General features: G+C 33.6%; 1 pseudogene; it reads right to left on the bottom strand.

Annotated features, from left to right (window-relative positions):
• The window catches only part of LOC107463857 (putative disease resistance RPP13-like protein 1), a 4,448-nt pseudogene extending 1,281 nt beyond the window's left edge, over nt 1-3,167 (bottom strand).
• Nucleotides 3,168-6,017: the final 2,850 nt, after the last annotated feature.

Here is a 6,017-nt window from a genome sequence, read left to right as displayed (position 1 = left end):
GAGATTTGGAAAGTCCCACAATGGAAGCAACTTGAGTGAATGACACCCCACTACAGATATCTTCGTTAGCGACTTGTGTTGCAGTTGCTCTGAAAATGTTAATTTTGAACAATAAAAGATTTCCAGAGACTGTAACGAAGCGGGCAAATAATCTTCTGAAATTGATATCGCTGACAAACCGTTACTGATTTCCAGATGTTGGATAAGTGGCGGTTGGATGTGGGGTAGACACTCCATAACGGATTTCGCCAGCTGGGTTTCTTCAATTACCACCTTGTGCCCTCGTGTCGAATACGTAGAAGACCTATTACCCTTTACATGTATTTGGTGAAGGTTGGGAGCCCTCGGCAGCGAACATGCAAGCTCTTCACATTCAACAATGGTAAGTTCCTCCAGAGCCGGAAGGTGAGCAGGCAGATCTCCCTTTAACACCGGACAACTTTTTATTGAAAGGATTCTAAGCTTGGGAAAACCATCAAACTCGTCAGGAAAATGCCATTCCCGCCAACGAGACATATTTACAATTTTCAGAGTTTCAAGACATTTGAAGGCCGAAATGATGCATTGTTTTTGTTGTAAAACTCTAAACCAATTTTCTCCAACCCATCAAGATCAGAAAACTCCAGATGCTGTAAAGAGGGTAACTGTCCCAATGAAGGAAGCTCATAACAATTCATACAACGATCCAGACTCAATTTGGTCATATTGGAGTAGCAAGAAAGGCCTAACCAATCTGGGAATGTTTCACCCCGATAACCCTCAATTGATAACTTTTCCAAGTTTGGATGAGGTTGTAACTTGTCAAGTATATCTCTCTCAGTTTGAACATCATCAATGTCACCATCTGGAACCCATTTCAATTTTAAGGTGTTGATGTGCTTCTTGTTACCCATTTTTGCCTCCAAAGCTTCACCACTATTCTTGACGTTCTCCAACTTGGAAATGCAAAATGAGCCATGAAGATTGTCCAGCGTTCCCAGTTCTCTTATCCCATTCTCTTCTTGCGCGCCGACGATATAGTAGCTTAAGAAGTTTAGATGCTTTAACTTGCTCATTCTTTTCGGCATCTCTTTCAGACAAGAAGCTCCTCGAATATCAAGGTGACGCAGGTTCGCAAGATCATGCATGCAGCTCGGAAGCATCTCTAGTTTTGTACAATTCCTCAACTTCAAGGTTTGGAGATTGTATAATTTACATATTGACTCAGACAATGCCACAATCGGTGTGTGAGAGAGATTCAAATAACGCAAATGAATCAATTCACCTATTGAATCAGGCAATGACTCTATAGTAAATGAATAAAATGACAAAACTCTCAATCGTTGTCGTAATAACCAAGGATTGCTTTCAATATCAGTTAATTGAAAACAGTGAAACACTGAAAGATCTAAAAATGTTCTCATGTGTACTGCTCTATTATAGGCTTCTTGAAATAAGTGGAAGCTACCCTTATATTCAGTAACCAACAGATGACGAGTTTTGCTATCTATCATGTGTAGATTTTCCCATTCATTGAGGTGGAAATGGAATTTCCCAGCAATAAATATTGCTAGATCATGTATGAGATCATGCATTACAAATAACTTTTTATTGGTACTAGAAGGTTGAAAAAATGACCTTGCAACTAATTCATCAAAATATGCACAACCAATATTTTCTAATCTGTTGTTTCCCTTTGCTTGTAAAAGATCTTCTGTCATCCATAATAGAATTAATTCATCTTTGTCAAATTCATAATCCTCAGGATATAACGAGCAATAAACAAAACACCTCTTTAAATGTGAAGGGAGGTAGTGATAACTAACTCTTAATGCAGGAACAATCTTACTATCATCTTCCGAGAGTTCCCAAATTTCACTTTCAAGTATATTTTCCCAGTCCCCTTCATAATACTTGTTGCGCAATAAACCTCCAAGTGTTTTCACAGCCAAAGGTAACCCCTTACACTTTTCAACAATTTTTCTACCAATTGGCTCTAGAGTTGTATATTGTTTAGATTTAGTAGAAATAGATGAATGCTTCAAAAACACCGACCAACAATCTTCCTCCAACAATAAACTTAGTCGATAATGTAGATTGTTAGCTGCAAACACAGAAGCAACCTTTTCACTACGGGTTGTAAGGAGAATCTTACTTCCATTACTCCCATATCGAAAAGGTTTCAGAAAATCCTCCCATGTTTCTCGTTGATCATGCCAGACATCATCTAAGACAACTAAAAATGTCTTACCTGTCAACTTCATTTTCAAATCAGTCTGAAGTGAATCAAAGTTATCCATGTTACAGGGAGGAAAATCTATTTCCCCTGCTATTGTCCTTGTAACATTAACAGGGTCAGAATTTTCAGCAACACACACCCATGCTCTAGTCTCAAATTTCGCGACGACTTTGATATCATTGTAAACCAATTGAGCCAAAGTAGTTTTTCCTATTCCACCCATACCCACGATGGGGATCACAGTCACAGGTGATTCGGCAACACAGGTATCATCTAACAGCAATTTGATTATGCTCTCCTTGTCTTCATCGCGACCAAATATGTCAGAACTCACAAGAAGAGATGTGGATGGGATTCTCCATGATGTGTCCAACTTGGCACTCTTTATCAGACCAAGTTTATCTTTTCGCCCTACCAGAAACTCTAGTGTGCCAACTATTTTTTCGATGACATTGACACCATTATCTTCAATAGTTGAATCAACAGAGTGAGACCAGGGAGAAGAGTTACCTGGATCCCTTGGAGTGGCAGTGGCAGCTTTAGTGGAGAGTTCATCGAGGAAGTCATCAGCCATGTAGAGAGCATCATGGAGATCAACAAGCCACTTCTTCACTCTATCGTTACCGAACTGCTTCAGCTCAGCATCATCAAGCACAGGTTCAACATCACACAGATAATCATCCAACTTTTCAAGCAACTTCCGAGCAGAGTGGTTTCCTTGGAGGACAAAGTCATCATCTTCAAGTATTGAAGACAACTTCTTTGAAACAGCATCAACAAAAGAAGAGAGATAAGCTCCACCTTCAAGTTTTGAAGCCATGATTCTAAATCAAGCGCAGCAGATGATGAGAAAGGAATGAAAGGGGTTGAGAGAAGTTGTTGTAGCTAGATCGATATAATGTACTCAGATCTCTGGGTTTTCTCTAGCAAAAGGAATCTCAAGTGTTTTGCATTTGCAGAGCACAAATAATAATAAGGTAACAATGTTCTTTGCTTTAGTTTAATATTTGTATTTGTATAGTGCTGAAACATGGATAATAATTAATTAATAAATATTCATAACAATTGTTATAAAATCTAATAATAAGGATTGTTTCTTTCAAAGATTTATCATTTTATCGGTCTGAGTGTAGATAAAATACTTATGGTGAATTTATAGACTAAATTAAAAATGTAGTAACTAAGGTTAATTCACTTTATTAGAATAGAGTAATTTTTCGCATACAAGCGATTAAGGCTTGTAAGCCTTACAAGTTCAATTAAAACTAACGCTCAAAACACGCTTCCAACCATTCTTCTTCTTCGTCTTCTTCTTCTTTTCTTTCGTTTTTTGCCTTCTCTTTCTCCTTCTTTTTCTTCTTGCTGCACGTTCTTCTTCCTCTTACTCTTCTTCTTCTCATTTTCTTTCGTTTCTGCACGTTCTTCTTCATCGTCTTCCTCTTCTTCTTCATCTACGTTCTTTTCTCTCTGTTTTATCTTTTTTTTTCGATTTTTTATGGTGAAATTGTTTTTGAAGAAGAAGAAGCAGCAGAAGATGAGGAGGAGAAAGAGAAAGAGTTCTGAATTATGCATAAGATGTATTTTAACGAATTTTGGGTGTATTTCTTTAAATCCTTTGGGTGTATTTTCTGTAATCCTTTGGGTGTATTTTCTATAATCGTTTGGGTGAATTCCTGTAACCATTTGGGTGTATTTCTGTAATCCTTTGGGTGTATTTCTGTAATCGTTTGGGTGTATTTCTGAAGTTTCATTATCTTCAAAAGGATTACAGAAATACACCCAAAGATTACGAAAAATACACCCAAAGTATTTAAAAAATACACTCAAAATTCGTTGCATAATTCAAAACTCTTTCTCTTTCTCCTCATCTTCTTCTGCTGCTTCTTCTTCTTCAAAACGATTTCAAAGCTTGATTTCAGAAACCATGAAAATCGAAAAAAAAAACGAAGAAGAAGAAGAACCGTTCTGAGTGTAGCGCTTTAAAAACAGGAAACGTTGAATAACGCATTAAAAGGCCTAGTAACTTGTAAGACTTGTAAGTCAAAAAGATTTGTATGTGTAGCACTCCTCATTAGAATAATTAGTATTGTCTTCTTGTTTTTTTTTAAGATTTTCGACTTAAATTCTATTATGTATTAAAAAATAAACCAAAAATGCCTAAGAAAATTTACATTCGCTGAATCGCTGTAGAGCAACCGTCTCAAAGGTAATGGTGAGTACGGATGGGGTTAGTTCGAATTTAAAGTGCAATTAGAACTAAATTAATTGATTTGTAATTAGTTTGATTTAGTTTAGATTTATAGTATTTTGTGTGTACGCTCAAAAAAAATAAAAAATTATAAAATTGTTATCTTAAAAATTCTGTAAATATAATAAACATGTAACATTAATAGAAATAATCTAAACATATTAAACACTAAATACATTAAAAATTAAACATATTAAAATTTAAACATATTAAATACTAAAAAGACACTAAAATTCAAATATATTAAAAAACATATATATTTTTAAAAAAAATTATTTAATTAATATATATAATTGGAATTAGCTTAGATTTCACACTTCCATAACCGTTATCCAAACCAATTAATCAATTACTAAAGAGAGTTATTAATATGATTTGCATTAGACCCAAATAATTTTTATAACTAATTTAATTAGTTTAATTCAGATTAAGACAAATAATCAGGTACCCACAATTTGTGCTCACCTCTATTTAAAGAAATAAAATATTAATTAATGTACGACTTTTAATTTTTGATAATTTCGTCGTATTCATGAGTAATAGTAGTGTAAATTACAACTTTATTGGTCGTGTTCTTACACAAGAACTACAAATTATTGTCACTATTACAATCGTTTAGGAACATCAGAATTTTCAGCAACACATGCTTATAGTCAATTTTCTCCATCCTGAACTTACCTTGACCTTTCTGAGTGAAAGTTTCAGGGTATTTATATTTTTTTTTTCTCTTTTACAAATAGAAAGACGAAAAGAAATAGTAACAGATTGCGACAGAGTAAAAGATATTGACTTAAGTCTTTCTCACAATTATATTGATGGTTGTGCAAATACAAATTAAAATAATGAAAGCAATTATAAAAAAAGAGAAAAAAAATTGTAAAAATTTAGATACTGCTAATTGTATTATTTGATATAATTGTTTTTTATTTGTGATTGTTCTGTATTAATCGTTGTTTGTATTTGATCTCATTAAAAGATTTGAGTCTGAAAATAATGATGATAACAGTTGAGAATGGATAGATTAATGGTAGTTTGAAGTACTCTTACTTTAATAAAATTTACCTTGTACGAATTAGTGAAGACTCTAGACTTAAATTCCTGTTGATGTGAAGATCAAGATATATTACTTAGAGGATTTATGTTTTTTTATGTAGTCATTATTTAAAATTTTTATCCTATCAAAAATTTTTGGGCTTTCACTCGTGGTTATTATCTATTTTTTCAGATACCAGACGCAATGCACCTCGGTGAAAATGTGGGATTTTTAAGTGACAAAGCGACGAGAATTGTTTTTGAAATTTTATTTTTGATACTAGAGTTCTCTCCCTTTTTTTTTTTTGAAATTGTATTATATATGACTTTACTTTTTTCTATAAGTTTTTATTGGAGAGATAGATTATATATTTTGTATTTTTTCTAATAATATAATATTCTTATTGGCCTTTTTTTCACGGGTTGAGACTAGTTAATTATTAGTCTTTTTTTTGTTCAAATTAGAGACTATACTGATTTTTTTTTTCTTCCTTGCACCATACTAAAATTTGTGGCCTC

This window comes from Arachis duranensis, chromosome 9 (genome assembly GCF_000817695.3).
Source record: "Arachis duranensis cultivar V14167 chromosome 9, aradu.V14167.gnm2.J7QH, whole genome shotgun sequence".
Classification (NCBI taxonomy): domain Eukaryota; kingdom Viridiplantae; phylum Streptophyta; class Magnoliopsida; order Fabales; family Fabaceae; genus Arachis; species Arachis duranensis.
This window is presented reverse-complemented; position numbering and strand designations above follow the sequence as displayed.